Source organism: Serinus canaria, chromosome 6, assembly GCF_022539315.1.
Source record: "Serinus canaria isolate serCan28SL12 chromosome 6, serCan2020, whole genome shotgun sequence".
Taxonomy (NCBI): domain Eukaryota; kingdom Metazoa; phylum Chordata; class Aves; order Passeriformes; family Fringillidae; genus Serinus; species Serinus canaria.
The window spans coordinates 2,548,298-2,573,955 of record NC_066320.1 but is presented as its reverse complement, the minus strand read 5'-3'; positions in this window follow the sequence as shown (position 1 = coordinate 2,573,955).

Here is a 25,658-nt window from a genome sequence, read left to right as displayed (position 1 = left end):
GAGTTTAGCCTTGAACCAATTCCTTTGGAGGGAGCTGGGCAAAAAGGAGGTGCTGGTGGTGCCCTTCAGGGGGGGAATTTGGAGTTAACCAGCCCCTTAATGCACATCAGAGAATCCACCTCCTCCAGTCTCTCTTTTTTTTTTTTCTGGAGGCTGTTTTCCTTGCTTCTGCAAAGAAGGAGGACATTGCCTTTAATACCTTTCAATATTCTCTGCCTGGTGTGGTTTTACTTGGCAGGAGCATTGGGTTTGTTCTTTTTTTTTTTTTTTTTTGTTTGTTATCCATCCTTTAATCTGTTTTTGAGCAGGAAAACACTTCCCCCAAAGGTTACTTAAAGAGTTCTTGTCCAAATAGTGACAAGGGTGGCACTTGGGGGTTGTGCATCGATCCCAGAAGGCAAACAAACTACACCCACTATAAACCTTACGTTTTTTAATTGGGAAATTGATTTTAAATCCAAGCCTCTTGAAAAATCTAATTATTTTCCTTTAAAAAAAACCCAAATAAAAACAAACCAACAACAAAATGAAAATAGGGAGAGTCTTTCTCTCTGTCATGCTCCACCAGGCAAAAGAAAGTGAGGAGGAAATAATTCGTGGCTGCCTCTCTGCAGGGTGCCCTGGTGATAACCTGGATAATGCAATCTGGTTTTGGCCTTGAGTCTGTTCCCTTGGATTATCACATTTCTTCAAGGACCAAAAGCTGTGCTGGTGATTCAGACCCAGAGGAGAATGCCTTTTTAGTGGTAAGCTTTCAGGTTTGGTTTGTTCTTCTTTCTTCTCCCCAGCCATCAAAGGCCAGAGAGGAGGCTTTTATCATGTGGCTGCTTTATAGAGAGCACATTGTGGGCATCCTGATCAGCCCTTCCTTCCTTCCTTCCTTCCTTCCTTCCTTCCTTCCTTCCTTCCTTCCTTCCTTCCTTCCTCCTTCCTTCCTTCCTTCCTTCCTTCCTTCCTCCTTCCTTCCTTCCTTCCATGTCCTTCCTTCCTTCCTTCCTTCCTTCCTTCCTTCCTTCCTTCCTTCCGTCCGTCCGTCCGTCCGTCCGTCCGTCCGTCCGTCCGTCCGTCCGTCCGTCCGTCCGTCCTCTCTCAGTGCACGACTGTGCTCAGGAGCCTTCCCTTGGGAGGTGAGGCATTCTTTCTTGGCTGTTTTCTCCTTGCTTTGGCACAGCTGCAGCTGGTTTTCCTCCAGGGAAGGGAAGGAGGTGTGCTGCCTTGTCTCTGCATCCACTTAGGGATGCAGGACTCCACATCCCACACCTCTCCTGCTGCAGAGGGGTTTCTTCTCCTCCCTGCTCCAGGCTGAGAGGAATGGCAGGTTTGTCTTTCCAAACAAGGTCTGCTGGTAGATAGAACCAGCACTGGGAGATAAAAGAAATGATAGGAAGAATTCCACTGATTGGTGAGTGGAAAAAGAGATTTGCTTTTACAAATGAACTTTGGGTTTGCTGGTAAATGAAATTGGACATTGAGAGATGAAAGAAACAATGGGGAAGGAAAACCCCTAAATTCCATAAGAATTAAAAATTAAGAGGGAGGGTTGTACATTAGAGGAAAATCTTTGGTATCAGGTGTTCTGGGAAGTGTGAATCTCTCAGGTACCTCAGCCAACGGGGAAAGACAGAAGGGAAATTGGGATTAAAAAGGAGGCTGCATCCTCCAAAAATTGGAGAGATCCCAGGGAATGCCCCACAGCCTCTCCCTGTATTGGAATAAAGTAAAAGGACTCCTCTGTCTCCTTTTTGGACAGAAACCTCTGGTGTTTATGGATTAATTTTCCCAACAAGGTGAGGGCTTTCTCCTGGGTGCTGAGGGATGCTGGGGCACAGGGATAGCAGCTGGCCTGCTTCCAGCAGCCTCCCTCCCTCCTCACACACCCACAGCCACCTCAGAGCAGGGTTTGTTTGCAGAAACACTGTCAAGCAAAAAAATCTTTCAATAGCTCCGAGGAGAGGGACATTTCCAGCTACTCAGTCACCCTCAAACTGTGAGGACGCCACGTATCAGCTGCATAAAATTAATTTATTTAGTTAAGGGAGGCGTTAATTAAGAGATCTCATTTATTGTGTTTCTGCAGACAGCTCTCCAGGGCCTTTGGAGCTGTCAGCTCTGGTGACAGCAGGAGCTAATGGTGTCACAAATCCATGGTGGCAGGATTCCTGCCAGGGGAGGAAGTGGGAGGTGGTGGAAGGGGTTGAGGAAGGGGTGGTGGGGACGTGGCAGAGGCTTGGGCACACACAGCTGGGGGCTGATCAGAGCCCTGCCCTTCCTTAGACTCCCCCCCCCCCAGGGAATTCTGCCAAAGGTGGCTGCAGGGAAAGCCCAGGGATTGGCAGAGCAGCTTAGCAAAGCCATGGGTGCCAGGGTATGTGCAGCCAAAAAAGTATTTGGGATGGACTTAAGAGAACTGGCTGTCCATGCGAGCTGAAGTGGGAAGGAATCTTTGATTTATTTGAAATAATCAGCTTTTTCTGCACTCAGAGAGGTTAATTCTCCTTGGTTAATCAGGATGTGTCAATCTGACAGCCAAGTGCAGGCGTAGCACCAAACTTGGGGGTTTAAATTTAAAGTGCCTAAGAAAATAACAAATGCATTTTATCTGAAAGGATTACATGCTCCAGTACAGCTGTTTATAGGCATCTCCTTCAGGAAAAGCTGCACCAACACTTTTCCCACCACTTTTTTTTATCTTCTTATCATCTTTATCAAGTTGCTTTGGGAGGGAATTGAAATTCTCTCGATGCAGCAAATAAGCCAAAAGGGGAAAAAAAAATCATACAAAACAGTGGAGTGCTGAACTTGGTGAGGAAGTGGTGCTGCCATCTCCCAGGCAAAGAGGTTTTGTGTTTTGAGCTTTTTGTTTGTTGAACAAAGGAGGCACTGCCTGTGCTTAGGAAATCAGCCCTGGCTCTTCTTTAACACTCTACTAACAAATACAAATTATTGCTTCCTCCTTTTTTAATCGATTTTCACTCATTCAAAGCCAGGGTATTCATCAGCCTCATGTAGGCTACCACTACCTTAACTTTGGTTGATTTATTTATTTTTTTAAGCGTTGTTTTTAATGAGTGTGGGATGGCAGTGGCCGTGCAGCTTGGATGTGCCCCTAGCCCTGCCTCTCCCTGGGTGATCCATGTGCCCCTGCCCGGGGGGAATGAGACTTCAGGGGAATTTTCTGCCATTGAGAGCTCAGGGTCGGATTTTGTAGCTGCTCAGCTGCTCCAGGAGTGGTTTGAAAACCAGGAAAGGCATTTTTCCAAGCAGACCCCGAGGGGTTTTCAGTCCAAAAAAATCACTGGGAGCTCGCCCTGTGCCAAGGGCCTGTGTCCCCAGGGACGTGCTGCATTTTGCTGTCTACCTCTCAGAGGAGAAAGAAACCTCCTCTTGCCTTTGGCTCCCATCAGAAAAGCCTTGTGGTCCTCAGGCAGAGCTGGAAAATGGTGAGAGATGGAGTTTTGGTTTCTGATTTAACCCTGAAGCAACAGCAGGGCTTTCCTGTGGTGGGACCTGCAGGGAGAAGAGTTTTTTTTTCCCTATAGGAGTTGCATGTCCAAGGGATTTTTGTCTTGGGTTTGCCTCCTCTGAAGGCACACGGGATCTGACCAAGGCTTTTCCTGCAGCAGCACAGTGTGGATTTCCCTCTGCTTCCCTGCTGTGCTTGCATCCCCAGGGCTGCCTTGCCCCGTCCAGCTCAAAACCGGATCCCAAAATCCAAACAGAACCATGAAAGGCTTTGGAAGTGACTTTAAAGAACATCCAATTGCAGCACCCCTTCCAGGGACACCTTCCACCAGAGCAGGTTCCTCAGAGCCCCATCCAGCCTGGCCCTGAGCACTGGCAGGGATGGGCACAGCACAGCCCTGGTTATGGGAGAGGAGCAGCGGGGCACTGTCCTCTGGGGCAGAGGCACTGGAGGGCTGGCACACAAATCCCACCGTGTGGATGTGTTCCAGGGCTGCCTGGGGAGGATTCTCCCTGCTCATGGAGTGGCCATGCTGGAGGACAGGGTGCAGTGGGAGGGGGCCCAGCAGAAGACGAGCTCACGGGGGATTTGTTGGAAGCGCGGTGTCGGATCCCGTAAATCCGCGGGGTTTTGCATATTTCCATATTTATAGATGAACGTTTCCCGAGGTGGCTCAAAGGCAACTGAAATAAAAACAAGGCTGTCAGAGCTCGAGAACCACCAGCAAGTCTCTGACAGACCATTTAATACAAATGTATGGGCTTGGAGAACCTCTGAGCTGGTCCCTCGGGGCAGCTCTGCTGGCCGGGATGCTGCCCAGTGGAGGGATCTGGCTCATGTCCCATGGGAGGGGGACATTGGGCTGCTGGCACTTCCCCTGGGTGCTGTCTTTCTGTCTTGTGTGTGCTGTGATGGTTTGGGAGTGGGCAGGGAGTTGATCTTTGGGGCTGCCCTTGTGGTGCGAGGGACGCTGGTGGCAGGGCTGGAATGGGGCAGAGGAATGTTCTACACCCTGCAGGGGCTGTGCTTGTGTTCAGCCTTCCTGGTGGAGACCGACTCCTTCTCCTGTGTCCTTCTCCTTCCTGATCCTCAGTTATCACCCAGAACAAGAATTCTCCAAACCACTGATCTGCATCACCCTCGCTGACCTTCTGCTGCTTCACGAGTCCTTTCCCATGGATTAATTTAAAGGAGCATCTCAGAGATTTATGCTCCATGCCCAGGTGGCTGGAGGAACCCTGCAGGTTGGAAAACAAACTCCTTTTGGAGTGCCATGCATATCTTCATTCTGGTTTTTGAGTAACTCTAGGTGTTGTCCACCAACCCTTTCTGGTCTCCAAGAGCAGCCCCAGATCCCAGTGTAGGGTTCTGGACTAAAAATTTTACAGACTCATGAAACAGTTGGGGTTGGAAGTGACCTTTAAAGTCCAATCCCCACCTAACAGGGCTGCTCAAAGCCTCATCCAGCCTAGTCCTGAATATTCCCAGGGATGGGGCATCCACTGCCTCTCTGGGAGAACTCTGATTTCACCACCTTCATGGTAAAAGTCGTGCACCAAATGTTTCTGGAGGCAAACTCCTGCTTTCCTGAAGCAAGGACAGGAGTCCCCAGTAATTTTTCCCCCTGTTCAGCCCCAAGGCAGGAGTTGGAAGCCATGGACACCTTGTTTCAGCTGCAGTCTCCAAATCAAAAGGAAATAATTAGTGAAGGACGAGAAAGCTGGGACAAAAACAAGCTGTCAAGAAGAAGAAGAAGAAGGTGCTAATGTGTCTGTCATCCCTCTTCCCTCCTGGCCAGCCCCCAGAGGTGGGAGGTGGGCACTGATGGAGAGGAGGGAGGGTGTCAGTGCTTGCCTGCCAGCTTTGGCTCTCTCCAGACATCAGCTCTCCTCTCAGACATCCCCAGACCCCTCTTGCTCCCAGGCCACTTCCTTCTGCTGTCCCCCAAACCCCTGGCAGGAGGGACAGTTTGATGGCCACGACTTCCCTGCACAAGTTCTTCCAGCTCAGGTTTGATCCCCTGCCATGGATTTGTGTCCTAGCAGTGCCCATTTCTCTTCATTACCCACAGACAGGAGTGTGGGATGAGCAGCTCACATGTTGGTGTCTGCAGTTATTAAGTTAAGCAAGATGAATCCCGGTGTCAGCATTTCCCCCTTGGCTTTGCTCAGGGCTCTGCTCCTTCCCCTGCAGGGCTCCTGGTGGTGACTTTGGCACAGGGGCACATTCTTGGCACTCTTGAAAGGTGCTGGGTATTTTCTGCATGAGAAAATCGCTTCCCAGGTCATGGCTGTCACCTATTGCCAGGCTGGGGGAAGAAGCAAGGCAAAAATCCAGGGGTGTAAACATCTGGGGAGCTTTGCCCAAAGTTCTCCCCAAAGCTGTGCTCTCAAGGGTGGAGCTGTCACCCTCCATCCACTGTCTCCTGCCTGGTGCCACCACTGATGGGCATTACTGGAGGCTGGTTTTAAGGCTGGCAGTTAATATTTAGGGGGTTTTTGGAGGCTGGGACTTGCCAATTTTTAACCAAACTTTTAACCAAACTCTTGAACTCTTCCCTGCTGTTGGGAAGCTTTGGCTTACAGAGAGGAGAGTTTGCCTGGCCAAGCTTCTGACAGCTGGGATAGAGGGAGCACCCACCCCAGCCTTCAACAAGACTTTTATCCATCATTTCTGAGGAAAAAGAGGAATCCCTGCCACTCACAGTGGTCTAAAATACCCCGTGAGGGTGCACAGTGTGGTCAGCAGTGTTCGCTCCAGAAAAGCAATTCAGACCCTGCTCTGCTCTGGGGCTCGGGGAGGTTTAGGGCAGCATTTCTCACCTCTCTGTGGGCTTTGTTCCCAAGTCCTGCTGCCTTACTAAGGGCAGGTTCCTGCCATGCCCTGCAGCACCCACCCCTTTTTCCCTCTACCTGGCATTAGAGGGCAGTCAAAGGAAACCTTCCTCATCCCCCTGCTCCCCTGGCTCTGCCAGCCCTGTGCACCCACCCCGGGGGCACAGGGGGCTGACCTCCAAGCTGCACCCTTTGCCTTGCCCTCACCCTCTTGTTTTTGGCTTCCTGCCCGCGTTTCACGGGTGAAAACCCCTCGTGGTTCCGTGCCTGGCGTTTGGGACAGAGCATCCTCAGCCCTGATGAATCCTGGGCACGGTTCCTCCCCTGCCTCTCCCCCTAATTGACATCCCTGAATCTTGTCTCCGTTTGACAAATCAGGCTACTTACTCTAAGTGATGACATGGATAAATATTGCAGGCATTGCTTTTACGTCTGGATACCCTGATAATAAAAGCTATCAGAATCTCTTCCCCCTGCCCCTGCATAGCAATTACTACCCAAGGGTTCCCTCCTCCATCACCCGAGCAGGATGTGCAATTGTGTCTGTGACAGCAAGATTTCCCACTTGCACTGCTGGTTTTGGGCCATAAAACTGTCTTTTAAAAAAAAAAAAAATTAAATTTTTTTATTTTTTATTTTTGCAGACAATTCAGCAGCAGCGTGGTGAGACTGTGCAAGCTGTGGGTTCGGAGTGGGGGATCCCACAGGAGCCTTTTGGCTCAGGAAATTCCAGGTACCTGTGCCCACTTGGATGGACCTGGGTGTCTGGAGTGGCCACGGTGGGTGTCACTGCGGGTCGAGGGTGTGGTTTTGCTCCCTAGATGCTGTCCTTGTGCCTTCCTCCAGCCAGCCCCCATCCAGGCTCCTCTCCTGATCTCCACTGGCACGTTGGTGGCTCTCCTGGGTTGAGGCTGTCAAATTGCAGGGTATTATTTTTAGCCTGGTTTCCCGAGGAAAAGCAGCTTATGTGATTGTACTGTCTGTCAGTGCCTTTCCTCCCACCAGCCTCCCCTTAACAAGTTTTGAACCCCCCTGTCACATTTTCCTGGAGGGATGGAGAGCTCCAAGATGTGACATTCCTGCACATTTCCTTGCAAATTAGCAGCTGGGGCCACCTTCCTCGGGAGGGGACGAGGCTGGGTGGCAGCACCAGGGACAGGAGGAGATGCCGGGGAAGGTGCGAGGTGAGAGGCTGGGAACGGTCTCCTCTGAAGGTTTAATCTCTCAAACAGAGATATTAAGCCTTAATTAAAGTTAATTTCTGGGAGAGGCGTTTCGTTACAAAGGGTTTCTCCAGCTCAGGCGTGTCCACACCATCTGCTGGGAGCCAGCAAAGCCCCAAAAATTCCATCCCAAGCAAAGCTGCGGGAACCGGCCCTTCCTGGGAAAAGGGAGCTCCAAAGCCTCTCTTTTCTCCCTCCCTGCCTCTCAGTCTGGCCCATCACTGACAGCAATTTATTAATTTTTTTCAGAGCCAAGCGCTGCTGCTGGCGGGGGAAGGCAGAGTTTTGTCTCCTATGGTTTTCCTCAGAGAAATTGGGGGTTGGTTCTTCTCCTTTCTCCAGCCATTTTTTTTTTTCCCCTTAAGCTTTTTTTAAAGAATTTGTGATTTTTACCCTTTGTGAAAACTGGGTGAAAGTTGTGAAATGGTGGCTTGGCTGAGATGGTCACGGACACACCCCCAGGAGCTCCTGTTCCTTAGGGAGCTGCTCTTAATGAGAGACAGCTCCTATTAATGCTTGCTTACATTTTAGTCGAGGTCTTTGCTGGGAATGGAATTTTTATGGGAAATCTTAAACCAAACAATGATGCTAATAAGCTGTAATCAAAACCAGGGAGGGAAGGGACCTGCTTCTTTCCCATCCCAAAGTCCTCCCTGAGGTTTCAGAAGGAAGGCTTTTCCTGCAGCAAAATAAAACCAAGATACTTTTTCTTTTTCTCTTTATTTTTTTAAAACCAGAAGGTGAGAGTGAAACTCCCAGGATTGGTTTATGGCTCGGGCCTCACTGGGAATGTTGGAGAGAGAGAGGTACAAATCCCTGCTTTGAAGGGCTTGAATCTGAGCCATCTGCATCCCTGGCCAGTGCCCAACATACCAGGTTATTTGTGCTCTGTGAAGCTTTGTTTTTCTTATTTTCTTTCTTTTTTCTTTCTTTTATTGCATTGCTTTTTTTTTTTTTTTTTTCCCCCTAAACCACTGAAAACTCCGTGATGATGCAGAAAAATCTGTGGCCTGGGTAAACAAATGTGTCATTTGAAATGGCTTTTTTTTCCCCCTCCCCTCTGTGTGAGATCTTGGGTTTGGCAAGTTGACATCCTCTGACTAAAAACCATTTTGTCTCAATTGCTGGCCATTCTTGCTCACAGTGAGTGGGTTTTGCCCATAAAGACAGAAGTTGCTGGGTAAAGCTGAGTAATTATCTGTTTAGAGGCCTTTGCTGCTGTCTTCTCTTCCCTCAAGCAGCCACCTGAAGAGGATTATTGTCACACATTTTGATGTAGAGCCTGAATCTGTCTCCTGGTTTACTCAGGAGAAACCCAAATGCACTTGCAACGAGCCCAGGATTCCTTGTGGAATGTTCACCTGCTTGAAGAAGGCTTTAAAGGAAAAAAACCCTTTATTAAGAAAAAAATAGAAGGAAAAGCCGTTTTTCTCACTTTATGAGATGATGGATAGTTTAGTTTTTTTTTTTCTTGTCTGCAATATTTAGATAAAAGGGGCTGAACTTCTAATTACACTACCTAAGGAGGCTTAATAATGTTTGCCCAAAATATCTGGTCGTGAAAATTCACCAGAGTCAATTCAGTTTAATTTCTGTTGAAATCCCTTTGCTTCATCCCTTCCTGCTTCCCAAGGGCTGTCTGAGGGTGGGAAATCCTTGGCTTTGGGGTCCAACAGAGACAATCTCGTGTTTGAAGAGGGCTGGAGAAGACCTGGCTTTTGAGATGCTGCCTTGGGGGACCTCATGTGCTGCCCAGTAACACCAATTTACATCCCAGCTGTTCCTCAGCCTTTTGGTAGCTAGTTAATAGGTTTTTTTCCCTTTCTCTCTCCTGGAAATATTTTGAGTTGTAGATGCCTTTTTGCCAGCAGGGCCCCCTGACCTGTTGCAGGACAAGCTCAGCCACACGGGTGGGGCTTCTCCACTGACTTTGGCACCCTTGCCACTGACCTTTTAAACCTGGCCTGGCATTTTGTCCCGCTGAATGTCATTCCACATCCGTCAGTCTGGTTCTCAAAGGCATCATTTCCTTCCAAGTGATGCCAAAACTCCTTGTTTTGTCTTGTTTTGCCTCCAGACTGGTGAGTTTGATGAGTGTTGGTCCCCTGTTGTTAAGGAAGTGTTGAATGTGAGTGAGTGGTGACTGAACAGCCTGCTCAGCAAAATCTCTCCAGGCTGCCTCCTTTTTTGGTATTATCTATTATAATATATATACATATTTTTTTAGGCAAAGCATTTCTTTGATTCATAATTCTTACCCTAACGTTCCCCTCCTACAGTTTAACTAGTCATTTGCCCATGTGGCACAATATCAGATGCTTTTCTGAAGTCCAGATGGTCAAGCTCTCTCACAAAAGACAAAGATTGGCTTTTGTCTTGGGGGAAAAAAAAAACTGTTATCTCCCAGAAAAATATATTTACCAGGCTCGCCTGACTGAATCCATCTGTGTGAAATCTGGCTGGTTTTACCCATTTTCTTAGATTTTTTTGCTTTGGGGTTGCTTCTCAAGCTCAGACCAACCTGTGGCTGCCCAAACCTCACCCTCCCACCCCTTAAATCTTAAATATTCCCTCATCTTTAGTCTTGCACCCTCCTTCCCCCCTGCTCCCCCTTGTTAGATCAGCTTAAAATAATCTGTGGAGAAAGGAGTCTCTGGGCAGGCAGGCAGAGGCACTGAAGTGATTATTTCCACCGCAGCCAAAGGTTGGAAACCGGTTACAATTATCACTCCTGGTTTTACATGCTAACAGGATTTGCCTTTGGGGGATTAAGTTAACTATTCTGTCACGCAGGTGAGTGTTTTGTTTTGCTCCTCTAAACCAGCCTTTCTCAGGCTGTCAGGGAGAGGAAGATAAAGGATGAGTCCCGCTTTACAAAGCCCCGACCGACCGCGGCTCAAGGCTCGCCTTGCAGAGATTAATTTAGGCTTGTTCCAAGGTCATCTCAGGTGCATCTTCTTGTTGAAGGTGCTTGCACTGCTGGAGAAGTGGGGATGCTTTTAAAATTCTTCCAGGCTGTGGATCAAGAGGAAATGGGGGGGAATAAGCTCTGATATTTCAAGAAAATATAAATAGAGACTCGATCCAGACGCTCTGTGTGGTGAAGCTTTCAGGCTGTCACTGCATGGATTCCCAAGCTGAGGGCAAAGAGTTGCTCCAGCCAGAATTTCCACTTAGTTTTTCATTTTGACAGAAAATATCAGGGTGATTGACCTTTTATTTTATTTTTTTTTCTTTTGTTGAACCCAATTCCAGGGAGTTTTTGCGACTCCCTGTGAGCTCCTCCTGAGCTTTGGGTGGCAGCTGGGTTCCACTGCCCAAAATGGGACCAACCCGGGGCTTTACAGGAAAAGTGGCACCAGGGGAGGTTTAGATTGGAAAGATTTCTTCACATAAAGGGTGGCCAGGCATTGGAACAGACTGCCCAGGGAAGTGGTGGAGTCACCACCCTTGGAAGTGCTGGGAAAATGTGTGGGATGGCACCTGAGAACAAGGTGGTGCTGCTGGTTTGATGGTTGTACTGGATTGTCTTAGAGGGCTTACCCAGTCTTGGTGAGTCTCTGGAAGAGAGAAACCTCAGACTGGCTATGATTTTGGGGAGGAATGACCATTTTTGCTATAGCAAAGCTTTCAACAGTGATGGGAGATCAGGTGGATACAGCCAGTGAGCAGCACAACAAATGCCAATGAGAGATTTTTTACCCTCCACTGATAAACTCAGGTCAGTTCCCATGCCTGAACTGGGCAAAGTAGGGGGCTGAAGTTTTGCATAGCTCCAGTTTTCTTTGAGAAGATAAAGACCTTGCAGTTCCTAAGGAGTTGTGTTCTTCAGATGTCCATTCCTCCTGAGAAAGGATTCCCTTTACTATCCCTCCTACCCCTTCAACAGGAGCTGCTTTTCTGCTGAATTTCTGGGGAAGCTGCAGCTTTAGGAGATGATCAGAATGAAACAAATCCCTGGTGAATTAATTGAAAGGGTCAATGTCTGTAGTTAATCAGTTAAAACTGCCTCTGGTTACCCAGCTGTGTCTTTCATGTCAGCAAGATCTCCACCTAAGTTGGATTTGTTTGGTGGCTTTTTTTGGGGGGGACACATGGCCAACTATGCTTTGGCATTTATCTCAGGCTTTGAGATCAGCTTTGCCTCTCTTCCTCCTTGCTGGATATTTTTTTTTCCCCTTCTCCTAGTCAGGTGTAGGTTGGAATAACTTGACTTAATGACACTTTTTCAGCCCTGATTTTGGTGGTGACAGTTATTAACAGTTCCACGATAAGAAACAGGTGTTTCAGCATGGTCCATCAGGCAGAAGAAGAACAATGCCTCCCCAATGTCATTGTTCATGATGTATTCAGTGACTGCTGGCTTTTTTTTTTTTCCTTTAATGAAGATTTTATTCAACCTCATAGGTAGCATTTACTATTTAGTATGCAGGCTTTGGGCAAGCTAGTGGAGTGGAAAAGCTTTTAATTTCTTTTTAATGCAAACATGGATCTTGCAAGACCTTGTCAAGTGATTGGAATGGGCTCAGGCTCCTGCTTCTCTCAGCATCACTTGGTGGTCCCCTGCAAGAAAATCCTGAGTGTTTCTCATGGGATTTGTGGTGCAAGGGACAGCTCCAAGCCTGAAGGGATCAGGGAGACTCTCCTGGCTACTCCAGTTCTGTAACAAGGAGCCACACCTGGGATGGTTTGGGCAGAAAACATCATTAGTATAACAGGGGCATTGCAGCAGCTCCCGGGCTCTGCTGCCACTTCCCAGGCTTTCCCATGGATGGGTGGGCAAGGAGCAAAGTTTTGGAGAACAAAGCTGTCAAATATCTCTGGCAGTTTTTGTTCTGCTGAGGTGTGAGCATGGATCCCTGCCCTTGCTGGGACTGCTGGTCATTTGCTCTGGGCTGTGAGGGGAGGGCAGCTCTCCCAGAGCTGCACCCCAGGGTGTGCTGGGCAGGTCTCACCTTCCCCTCTCTGCTCTTGGGGCTCACAGGGAAAGGGATCAATATGGGGCACAGCAAAACCATGCCAGCCTTTTCCCATCCTGTGCCAGAGTTGGTCCCAGAAGGGACTGGCATCTCTGTGGGTCAGTGGGACTGGCTGGAGATGTTTGATATCCCTTCAAGGAGAACTTCCTGAGAAAACTCCCCAGGTGATGGGAGAGACAGAGCAGCCAGTGCCTGGACTGCAGCCTGAAGGATGCAGCAATGGGCATCTTCTCTTCCTCTTCATCCTGCAGGGATGTTGTGGTCCAGCATCTTCTCTTCCTCCTCATCCTGCAGGGATGCTGTGGTCCAGCATCTTCTCTTCCTCCTCATCCTCCAGCATCTTCTCTTCCTTCTCATCCTGCAGGGATGCTGTGCTCCAGCATCTTCTCTTCATCTTCCGGGGATGCTGTGGTCCAGCATCTTCTCTTCCTCTTCATCTTCATCCTCCAGGGATGTTGTGGTCCAGCATCTTCTCTTCCTCCTCATCCTCTGGGGATGCTCTGGTCCAGCATCTTCTCCTCCTCCTCATCTTCTGGAGATGCTGTGATCCAGCATCTTCTCTTCCTCTTCATCTTCCAGGGATGCTGTGGTCCAGCATCTTCTCTTCCTTCTCATCCTGCAGGGATGCTGTGGTCCAGCATCTTCTCTTCATCTTCCGGGGTTGCTGTGATCCAGAATCTTCTCTTCCTCCTCACCCTCCAGCATCTTCTCTTCCTCCTCACCCTCTGGGGATGCTGTGATCCAGCATCTTCTCTTCCTCCTCATCCTCTGGGGATGCTGTGGTCCAGCATCTTCTCTTCCTCCTCATCCTCTGGGGATGCTGTGATCCAGCTTTCCCTGGATTGCAGGGCCTTGTCTTGCTGGAGCAGCCCTTGAGAACAGGGCTGGGACACCCACAGCCTCTCACAGCTTTATTTTGTACCACAGCCTATGGATTTGCCCACTACCTGTTTACTCCCCATCGATTTTTGATATCACAAAGGGGTGGATCAGTGCAAGGCCCATCAAAGGTGCTCGACAGGTCCCCTTGGCCTCCTGTGCAACCCAGTCCTGCTGCTTGAGTGAAAAAGGAGAAAGAAGGATTAATTTGAGATAAATAATGCATTTGTTCCCACTTAAGTGTTGTTTGATCTCCACAGTCTTCATTCCTCTGGTGACAGGCAGCCCTGTGTTACCCATCACAGGGCTTTAGCAGCCCCCACAGAGCCATGCTCAGCTGATACATCCCTGCCATAGGCAGGGCTCCCCATTATTACCCTCTTTCCAAAAATAATAATAATCTTAAAAAAAAAGTAAAAATCTGCTCTCCTGTGGTGGCTTTTCACAGTAATTTCTCCAAATGAAACAGTTAATGAACATTAAACATCCTTTTTCTGGGAAGGCAGCAATCAGGAGAGAAGATGGAGTACCCCTTTAAAATCTCCCTGTACATATGAACGTGCACACGGAGCCCTTTCGAGGCTGAGAAGAATTGGAAGTGATGGTAACCAGTATAATATTTAAATGAGTGTTAATTACCATAAACCGTTTGGATTTTAATGTCTCCTTCTGTACAGTATGTAAATCAGGGCTGGAACAGGCTTGTGTGCATGCAGAGGGTGCTGTGGGTGAAAGCAATGTTCTCCAGGACTGGGATCTGGCCTCCTGGCTCTGGCCACCATTCCAGTTCACAGGAGCACTGGGGATGGACGCTGGCCACCCTGGGGAGGGTCTCCCCTCTGCTCTTCCCTGCCCTGAGGATGAATTGTTCTCCTGTCTCACCCCTCTCCCAGCCCCAGGCTTCCCCAGGAGGATGCTGAGATGCCTGAAGGATGACTCAGGTTTGGATCTGCAGGGAGGGATGTCTTTGGCAGAGTGACACAGCTCTTTTTATTGGCCACTGAGGGGTTTTTATGGGGTTCTCAGCATCCCAACCACCAGCAAGTTGTTTCTGTGGTTTGCAGTACCCACATCCCCACCCTTCGCTTCCCATCCTGCCTCCCTCCAGCCTCCAGAGCAGAGGGGACAGGGACTTTGCACGAAGCTGCTGGAGACCAGAAGAACTTCAGGCACCTCAACACCTGCCCAGCCCCCTTTTTGTCCTTCCTCCTTGCCCCACTCTCCCTCCGTGGGGGCCTTGTTTGCCTTGCAGAGTGCTCTCATTATAAATGCATCAGCCTCTGCCGGTCTCACACGCGCAGCCTTCATTTAGCCCTCCAAGCTCAATTACATCTCAGGATGTCTTGGGCTAATTAAGTAATATTAGAACGTTTTCTTTTCTATTTTTTTTTTTTTTTAATCCCTTCCCTAATGCAGCTTTCAAAGCACAAGCCTTGGCTCCCACCCACTGGAGCCCACTTCTCAGAGCCTCTGAGCTCTCCCTAATGCACCTCGCCAGGAAAGCAGGCTAATTACATTTCTGAAGGATGTCATTAGTGTCCTGTTCCCGCTGGCTTTGAGGGCTGGGAATGCTCCCTCAGGGGTCTTTCAGCTTCACCGTGCTGAGTGCCACCAGAGAGGGGTGGCTGGGCTTGGAGGGGAGCTCAGCCAGCAGAGCTGCCTTGCTCTGGGCTTTGTTGGGAGCAATCCTTCTGATGCCTTGAGAAGGCTGGCCTAGAACTGAGGCCAGGCAGAGTTAAAGAATAAAGCAGGGATTTATTAAAAGGAGGTTTTCATAGATCTACCTTGGGCTGCACAAGAGCCCAGCCAGGGCTGCACCCAAGGTGAACCAAAATTGTCACAACCAGTCACAGGGTCTCTCACTTTGATCAGTTCTGCTCCATTTGCACATTGGAGTTCATTGTCCCATCCCAGCTTTAGCCCAGGCAGTCCCATCCTTGTTTTTCTCTCTCCAGCCCACGGGGTTTGTGCTCTTGGGGCTGAGATTTGGCTCATTTGTCCTTGGTGCCCAGCTGGAGAAGAAATTGTTTTGTCTCCCTGCTCTGTGCAGAGAGCTCTCCACCCCATAATATGAAGCCCAGGCACACTAAAGCAGCACAGAACGTGAAATATATAAAAGCTAAACCTGAGGCATCACTTCTCCTTGGGTGTGTTGCATCCTTCAGCTCATCCTGGTTCACCAGTATGAACGGATGAAGCCCCTCAGAGCTGCTGTGAGATAAGTAATTCCTCTCTAACGGTTGGCATTCTATCCACTCTCATCTCCAAGCCTTGGACACTGCAAAAGGAACAGGGAGGAAAATCCTGGTGCCCAGAAATCTGTTGGAACCCTGGCTACTCAGAGTTTCAGACTTTCTGTCCTGACAGGCACTGACCCCCCAAAGAACACCGAGTCTGTAGGAAAAGCTTCCAAAATGGAATGAAGGAACTAAGATTAAAAGTGTGTCATTTAAATAAAAGTGTGTAATATCACATAATAGAAAACTCAGAGTTTTAAGTTTTAGAATATAATAATGTAAAACAAAATAAAAGTTTTAGAGCAGAGAGTAATCCTCCTTTTTTTTCTTCATAAGAAGAGCTGCCCTAGCAGGCACCTCTGGCTTGTGGGGCCATCCACCTCCCTCTTTTACCTGTGCCAACCCCAATGAGCTCTGCTGGCTTCAGGGAGGCTCCTCAGAGGCTTCCCCAGAGGGAAGGGAAACCAAAATGTGTCTGTTTGGGGAGCCCATTGTTTGCATCAGGGATGGGATGCTGGTTCCCAAGGAGACAAAAAGGAAAAGATGGTCACACCTTATTGTCTCCCTTTCTCTCCCTGGGTGGGTGCAAGGACAATGTTCCACTTTTAGGCTGTCACAGCTCTCCTGGCTGGCCCAGTGCAAGGTGGCCACGGGCCTCCCACAGGTGAGTGCTGCTTTCAGGGGGTGTTAGAGGCTCACAAAGAGAAGTCACCTGCAATTCACAGTAAAAATTGCCATGGAAATTCCTGCTGGTGTTGTGCTCAGTTACATTCTGTTGTCCTGGAGAGATGCATTAGCTCTGCTAGTGAGGCTGGAGCTCCCTGCCTCTGGAAAAGATGGATTACCCCAGATAGCCCCCACCCCTGTGGGGGGCCTGGTGCCCCCCTCTACCTGCCTGGCTTTTTGGGGCACTTCCATGAGCATCAGGGATGAGGATTCTGCTGCCATGACCCTGGCTCACTGCTAATCCCAGTGGGATGCTAAGGGAGGCTAATATTGGATACCCCTTGGGCTTGGTGGCACTCTCTGATTGTGCCCATCTGGTGGCACCTGCTTTGGAAACATCACACTGGAGACAAATTTTCTGGAGCTGTCCTTTACCCTTGAGCTGTCCTTGGCTTTATCCTCTGCTACAACCTCCTGGGTTTTAGGAAAGCCTGGATCTGAGAGGCCTCTGTGCAGGGATGGATGGGCAGGCTGGCTTTTCCCTTTTGTGGGGTGAAATTAAAGGGATTTGGGAAAAAAAAAAAAAAAAAAAGCTGTGCTAACCAAGCTAAGCTGCCCTGGGAAAGGTTGTACCCAAAAGCTGGTTGTCCAAGGTGAGGGAATCTCAGGTTTCCCAGTGCTCTGGCCAAGCTGCCAGCTTGCTGGTGTCTGCAAAGAGAGATGGACATTAATTGAGAGGTTCTGTTTAATTTCCAGGGCAAAAGTAAGATCTGGGCTGTGAGACACCTGCAAGGGGGAACTGCTGCATGCAGGGGTGGAATGGAGCAGCCACCTGGAGGTGGGGGACTAGTCTGTGTCCCAAAAATCAGATTGAAACCGGAGAGAAGCACAGCCAGGAGATTGGGCCGGGTGAAAGAAGGGACTCACAGAGAATTTGGGGAGGGGACAGACCTGTCTGGAAGGTAGGAGAGTCCTAAACCAGTTAATTTCTGTACACTGTGATGTTCTCAGGAGCCTGTTCTGGCTCTGGCCAGTCCCATCTGTGATGAGCTGGCAGGGTTTTTATGAAGGTCCAAACTGACATTAAATCCTTTATTTTGTGCTTGCTGGTAGCTGTGAGATTCAGCAGCTTTTCCTGCTGAAGGCAGAGTCCTGGCAGTGTCCAGCAGCAAAAAAGGGACAGGAGGCAGGAGCTGGAAGCCTGCAGCTGATCCAGCCATTCCTGGTGTAATGGTGCTTATCCAAAGGAGTGCTGGGACTCTGAGCACCACATTTTGGCTGTGGGAGGGACAGCCAAACGTTTTAAAGGCTTTAATCTGCAGCAGGCCAGGGCTGTGTGTGCTCCCACACGTGTCCCAGGTCAGGAAGCACAGCCTGTGGAGGCTGCAGGGCTCCTGGGGACATGGGGAGGCTTCCCAGCACATCACCCAATGCCAAGGCAGGAAAAGTTTGAGGATGAACAAGAAACTTCTCTGATCCCATTGAGAGCGCTGGGGGCTGCCCATGCTGTGATGACACATTCTGCAGATTACAGAACCCAGTAATTACAGCTAATAAGTCCAAGATGTGTAATTACCCTGAAGCACTTGCAGCTAGAGTTAAGCACGGCTGTTACACACTCCTTAGGTGATCCATGGCTATCCCTGCTTCCCAACGTGAAATCCAGGAGCAGCAGAAAGTGTAGCTGCTCTTTTCCCCACCCTCCTCAGTGCTGGCTGGAGGGGGAAAGCCAGCTCTTTTCTCCTGCTTCCGTTCCCCAGCTCCAAAATCCCATTCCTTCTCTGTAAGAGAGACAATTCCTGCTCGGATTTTCAGATCTGGAGCGGGAGGCTCTTGAGTGGAGGTTGTGTTTGTTTGTTCCTCTCACCGCTTTGCTTCCCTTCCTAATTAAAGTAGCTCTTCTGTCAGCCCCTGGGTTCCTCCCCACCCTCCAGTTTTCCCAGAGAGGCCTCTTTACAATTTCTGCCTCTGATCAATACACAATTTATATGCAATAACTTTGCCCAGAGAACAGGGCAGCAGCGATCAGCGTTCCTCCTGCCGATCCTGCCTGCCGGAGCAGCTGACTGAAGGTCAATGCAGGCTTGACTGTGACTGATTTTTACTGTCTTTGAGCAACCCAGCAGCAAAATGCAAGCTTTGGAAAACCTCAGCTCCATGGATAGCGCTGTGCAACCTGCCAAGCACGCTGAGAAGCTGGATCCCTTGGAAAAGCTCCCTCTTCCTGCTCCTGCAGCCCTTTCTGATGGAAGAAGGGCACCCCATCCCTCCCGGGGACACGATGGATATCCTGAGAGGTGCTGTTTTCCCCAGGTATCCAGGTGCTCTGATGGCAGGTGAGGCTGGAGCCTGATCAGGGAGCAGGGGCAGAGCTCCATCAGGGGTGCTGGGGATGGCAAGGCAATCCCAGACAGAGAACCTCGTGCTGAGGGAACAGCACCTCATTTAACCGGGCTTGCTCTCCTCTGTCTCCTGTCACTTGGGGTCCTGCTGCCACCTCTTCACATCCCTCTGGCAGCACCATTCCCTCTCAAATCCCACCAGGATGGACAGAGAGCTGGAAGGGCAGGAGGAGATACGAGCAAGGACCCAAGGAGAAGTCTCAGTCTGTCGCAACAGGGCGCAAAATAAAATGACACACACGCTGGAACTTTAAGGTTAAAAAGAAGGGAAGTTTTATTTCTTATTTTGATATGTATAGAATTGGAAAAGTGACCTTGGATTGGAGGATGAAATTGCCACTTCTCTAATGACACTGGTCAAATAAACAGCTCATCAAATCTCTCCTCCTCCGGAAAGGAATGCAAACCCAATCCTTATTTACATAAAAGCACGTGAGAACTCTGTTACAAAAATGTAAATATCAGAAGGCTCAGAAGAACTTGGAAGAACAGGGAGACATCCATCCTCCAGGAAACTTCAGGGGATGGCTGTCACCCTCTGTGGCTGCTCACACCCTCCCAAGGGCATGGCCAGGGAGGAGAGGATAATATCCAGTGGGAATGGCCAATTTTGGGTGTCTCACTCAGTCAGGGATGCTCCATCTGACACGCTTAACAAGCAGGGAGGTGCAGCCTCGCAGCCATTTGGTGTCTTATTAATCACATTTAATGTGTAGTTTGCTTTAGCATTGATCATTTGAAAATTCCCTGTCGGAAAGGTTACCTGGGTAATTACAGGGATAAATCTCAGGGACGTTCTTGCCAAAACAAACGGAGCGTCTCTGCTCAGGCCAGGGAGGGACCCAAAGAAGCCATAAAAAGGGCGTGGAGTGATGGGCCAGGAAATCTCCACCAAGCTGAGAAGAGCTGAGGAGCTCTGGAGACAAATGAGGCATTTGGGTGGTTGGGAAGAGTTCCTGCAGTTGTCCTGTTTTTTTTTTGAGGAAAGCAGGAGCTGATGGTGGTGGTGCTGCTCAACAATGTCTTGAGCAGATTTGGGAGAGCTCCTGGGAAGGACCCCAGGAACAGGGATGGATTGGGCTGAGGTCATGAGGTGCCTCCTCCTGAAGGGCCTCAGGTATGGCTGAGGAAGAAGCAGAAGTGCTGATGAAAATCCTTGGTTAGCAGCCAAAAGCTTCAGTTGTTGCAGCCACTGGCTGGAAAATCCATGTTATTTGGTTCTGTCAGTGAAGGAAATGGAGCTGGACCTGCCTGATTGTGTTGGGGTTTTTTTTATATTTGAAGTGAAAAGCTATCAGAGCATCATTAAGTTCACATGTACCCCTGGAAACCAGGGAATGGCCTCTCCTCTGCAGCTCAACATTGCAAAGCCAACCTCACACCCTTCCTCCTCCTCAGATTGTGGCTGTCTCCTGACCAGAGCAGGTCTCAGATGGAGACACTCGCCCTTTCTCACATCCTCTGTCCCCTGAAGGCCATGTTTACCCACCTCCCCCCTTTCTGGAGAGGATGAGGAGAGTGCTTGGAAAGAGAGGTGCTGATTTGGGTTTCTGTGCCTGTGCTCAGCCCTCTGAAGGATTAGTCGTGGTTCACACTGTCATGACAATTTAAGGTGCAACGACAACAGTGTTTTAGAAGTCAAATATTCTGTATTAGAAGCACTAGCGTTAGAAATAAGAAGAAATATTAAAGCCTTCAGTGTTTTGGATTGCTTATAACAGCAGGATGTGTTAATTTCCAAGCAAGAAACACAGGCTGGGACAGGGGCCCCAGTGCCCACAGCTTACATCATGAATAGCAAGAGCAGCACACGGGACATCATCTTGATGGAACCAAGGCAAACAGCTAAAAACACTTAAAATACTCCTCTGAAACCACCCCCATGTCTCTGTGGCATCCCAGCCCTCCCTAAAAGCACCGCCTGGCTTTTGTCTTTTACACTTGTGTCAGCTGCTTCCAGCTTTCTCATCAGCCTCATCTATAAATTCAGACTGTTCTTAAATAAGACTGGTGCCACACAAAACCACTTCTCCCGTCCCTGTGTGCTGTCTAACGATTATTCCCTTATCCCTTTATATAACTGAATCAAGCCTGACACTTAAAGCACTCCCTTAGGGAAGTTATTGGATTTAGCAGGGCTGAAACCAACAGGGTTCTAGAGAAATGCTCTAAAAACCTGAGCAAGATCATATCCTCCCCATAAGTTTCTGAACCACCCCATAAAATTCTAAGGCAAGAATGAACTTCCACAGGATTTTTTTTTTTTTCCCCCAGAAAAGCTAATGGTGAGTAAATAGACCTCGGTGCTGTGATTGCTGACCCCCAGAAATGGAGTGGATGCTGCTATCCTGCTCCTTCTTTCCCAGGCAGAAGGATGTTTTGGCTCTGCTCCTCAGCAATTCGTCCTCATTTCGATTCCACATGGAATTTTGTCTGTTCCAGATCTGTGCTATAAAGCTCTGCTTTTCCATGGCTCCAACACTTCTGCCTGCTTGGCCATATCTTTTCTCCCCATTTTTTTTTTTTTTTGGACTTCTGAAGGAAGCTGTGCTTATTTGTTCCAGCTTGAGGGAGAGAGAGTGGATGGGAGAGGAGAGGCAGAGGGACTAGAAGGCACTGTGACAGAGAAACGGGGCAAAGATAATCCTCCAAACTTTTCCAACCCTTCTCTAGTCTTCCCAAAAACCCCAACATCCCAGCTTGGCCCCTCAGCTCTCAGGAAAAGATGTTTTCTGTTGGACAAGCAGGATTATGGAGTACCCAAAGTGTTGATTTTGTATTACCTTGGCTGATAATTCTCCCAGGAGCCTGTGCAAATATTCTCATGAATGAAAACTCCTTCTCTGGTATTTGCAATTCCTTTTATTCACGCTGACTTTTCCTTGCTGAGACGGCTCCCACAAAGGGCGAATAAATATTCAAAGTGCTCATGCCTGAAATGCTCCTGCCAATGTTAGGAAACATTCTTTTCATTCTTTTTCTCGCTGCATTCAAACAATTTCGATTGATGAACCTTCAAAGAAGCTCCTGTGTGGAAGGGGAGGGTGACTCAGGAAGGGCAGAGAAGGATCACATGGTGGTGTTAATGTCATTACCTACTCCCCAAAGGCAAAGAAACCCTGGCGGTGGCTGGGGACATCTGGATATTAATTGAGAAGCTGAAATGAGTTCATTTAACACTCCTTGCACAGACAATAAATGTTTCATCCCATTGACTTGTTTGTATGCAGGTTCTGTTTTGCCCTCTTCAATAAATGGGGGGAAAGCAGCCACCAAAATGCTCTCTGTAAATCCTTCCACTGGCTGTGTTCCCTGTTTTGGGGCAGAGGATATTTGGAGATGGGGTTCAGGCTGTGCCTCCCTCTCTCTGAGGTGTGCTTTAAATTGTGACGTGATCAGAGGTGACATCCTGTTCTTCTTGGGACAGGGTAGGAAAAAAGCTGGAAAGGAGCTGTGAAATCCTGGCCTGGCACAGCTGAAGGACCCAAGGGGCTCCTTGCATCAGCTGCACTGAAACATCTCCACTTCAGTCCCCAGCTTCCTCTCCCAGGACCTTGGACTGGGAGGAGCAGAGCTGGCTGAGGAGACCCAGGAGTTGTCTCAAAACAGCAACATCAGCCTTCATCCTTTTTGTCTTGGTGGGGCTACACAAAACCTGCTGCATCCCCACCATGTAATCAGCAGCAGGCACAGCTGCCTCAAACATCTCAGCACGAGAGCCAAGGAAATATTCCCTGCATGGAAAAAATTAAGGCTTTTTCTTCTTGAAGTCATAGACAGAAAGTCAGTTCCACTTGTTGCTGATTTTAAAACTGCTCTTACTCAAAGTGTCCTTGCCTGGTGGATCCTGGACTGCAAGAGGGGACAGACTTGTCTTGGTGTGGGAAGTTGTTGGTCTTTGTGATTAACTCCCTGTCTTAGGTTGGAAATGATGGAATTCTGTCCCCATCTGTCAGAGCTGGGGCAGTTCTCTCTGTTCATGGGGCAGTTTGCTTTATCTCTCCCACAGCCCATCCTCCCTCCAGGAGATCTCTGCTGTCCATGGGCCATTAATTATTAATTATCTTCTGTCCATGGCCAGTGAGTGTCCCTGCAGGGCTGATCAAATCCCACCATCCCATGGGGAGATGCTCTGCCCAGGGGAGGAGCCAAGCATTCCTACCTGGATACAATCTGAGGTTTGGAACAGCCCAGCAGCCTTTGCCCACTGCATTCCCAGAGGAGCAGCTTTCTGCTGCCCTGCATTCCCAGAGGGAGAGCAGGCCCATCTCTAGCAGCCCTGGAGCTGCAGAGGAAAACTCCCCCCTTGTGCAGGATCCCTGCTCCAGCAGAGCCACAGCTGGCACTGCAGGAGGGCTGAGCCCCCCTGGGATGGGACTGTGCCACCACCCTGAGCCACCCTGGGATGGGACTGTGCCACCACCCTGAGCCACCTGGGATGGGACTGTGCCACCACCCTGAGCCCCCTGGGATGGGACTGTGCCACCACCCTGAGCCCCTCTGGGATGGGACTGTGCCACCACCCTGAGCCCCCCTGGGATGGGGCTGTGCCACCACCCTGAGCCCCTCTGGGATGGGACTGTGCCACCACCCTGAGCCCCTCTGGGATGGGGCTGTGCCACCACCCTGAGCCCCCCTGGGATGGGGCTGTGCCACCACCCTGAGCCCCCCTGGGATGGGGCTGTGCCACCACCCTGACACACGGGGGCTCAGCTCCTGCACTGACTCTGGCAGTGGTTTTTTTTTTGTTTGCACTATTGCCTTTGTATTTTTAAAATTTTCCTAGTTATTTATATAAATTTTCCTCGTTATTGATATAAATTTTCCTATTCCCATATCTTTGCCTGAGGGCCTTTTGATTTCAAAATTATAACAATTGGGAGGGAGGGGTTTTACGTTTTCCATTTCAGGGGAGGCTCCTGCCTTCCTCAGCAGGTCTTCTCAAACCAAGGCACTCCCATTCTCTGGGGCACTCCAAATAAATCTCCCTCTCCAGGCTGCCCCTGGGTGATGGGAGACCTGACCTGCAGCAAGGCTGGACCATCCACCAGGTGAATGGAAAACAGGGATGGAAAGGAGCATCCAACACCTCAGCTACAGCCAGATCCTGGCTCTGCTGACCAGAGACCACCTGAATGCCCTGTGGCTCTCCATCCAGAGAGAGTTTTCCAGGTGTTTTGGTGCTGGGAAGCAGGCATGGGACAGCTGGTGGCAGGCAGCACACAGCCCTCAGCTGGAGTGTCCCTCCTGCCCCTCGTCACTCCTAGCTCCATAAAACTGCTGGAACAGGAGAAAAGGCAGCCTGGAAAGTGTTGAAGAGAACTCCTGAGTGACCTGGGGTGATGTTCCCAGGTCTGGCCACGCCGTTTGCTCGTTGCTGCCTACCCAGAACTCCAAAGTCCAACCTCAACCATGAGTATTTTGTGTTTCCAAGGCAACCCCAGCTTTAACAGCCTTCATAATGACATCATTTGGTTGAAATGAGCATGCATGATCTTTTGATTACCACTGGAAATATAAATTAGGTTACTCTCCCCATCCCCAGCCACTTGAAAAATAAATGCAGTGGAGGAAGGGGGAGGGAAAAAAAAAAACCCTCAGAAGAGGGTAAATGGAAAAATCAATTTTTACATTAATGGAGTCCTCGTTCAGCATTTCTTCTCTTTATAGATTTAGATAACAGTGATATCTTAGTTTCACAGAGCAAAGAAATTAATTACTTACTAATGGTGCAATTCAGAAATTAATTTATGTTGTCCATTTAAATGTGTCATTATTAATCAATTTAAAGGAAGAGGCCAGTAAGGCAGCACCATCTGAAGTGACTTATGTTGCCAGAGGAGTCTCCCTGTCCCTTCCTTTCTAGGAAAAACATAATTCCTGCCACCTGTGACTTGTACCTTGAGCTGCTCTGGCATCCCTGATGGAACAAAACCAAAATTGAATTCCTTAGGCCTGACAGGCCAATCCTTGATGTGTTTCCCTAGGTATGGGGCACTGACAGGGTGCTGCAAAAATGTTAAGGCTGGTTTTTGATTTTTTGATTTGATTTTTTTTTTTGGTGTATTTATTTGGATTCCCGGCCTGGAATTCAAATTCCACACTAAAGAAGCAATGCTCAGAAAGAGGATGCTGTCTCCAGAGGATGGAGATGTTTTGGTCCTGCCTTCCTGGCAGGTCTTGGCCAGTTCCTGGGGTTTAGCACACCATGGGCACCCCAAAAGGGTCAGGGTGGGGCAGCTGCCCCAGGAGGGTGATAATTAAATTGTCACAGACCTGATTATCTTCTTTTTTACTGCTTTATTTCAATGGGAAGAGGTAATAAATTGCACAGGTCTCTTCTTTTTTTTGAGTAAGGCTTGTCCTAGGCTGGAAAGGGGGGTCCTGGACCAGGCAGTGATTAATGAATACACTAAAAAGCACTCCTTGAAACACTGAGGGTTTCAGAATGGCACCTCTTGCCATGTCCAGGCTCTTCCCTGGCAGGCAGGAGCCTGGTGGAATGGTTTCCCTTGTGCTCCTGTCTCCAGAAATGCTGCACCTGCTGAACACTTCCCTCTGTGCTCCCTGGGGCAAATGGCAAGGCTGGGCACTTGGGAGGACAACCTGCTGAGGGATCTTCTGTTCAAATCCTGTTTAGGCTGCTAGGATGAGGCTGGGATAGCCATTCCTTTCCTGCATTCATGGGATCACAGAATGACAGGGAAGGAAGGGACCTTAAAGATCACCTTGTGTCACCCCCTGCCATGGGCAGGGACACCTTCCACTACCCCAGGCCCACCCAGCCTGCCCTTGGACACTGCCAGGGAGCAGCCACAGCTTCTCTGGCCCCCTGTGCCAGGGTCTCACCACTCCACAGTGAAAAATCTTCTCCTAATATCCCATCTAACACTGCCCTCTTCCAGCTGGAAACCCTTCCCCTTTTTCCTGTCACTTGCAAGCAGGCTCCCTTTGTAATATCATTACAATTTGGAT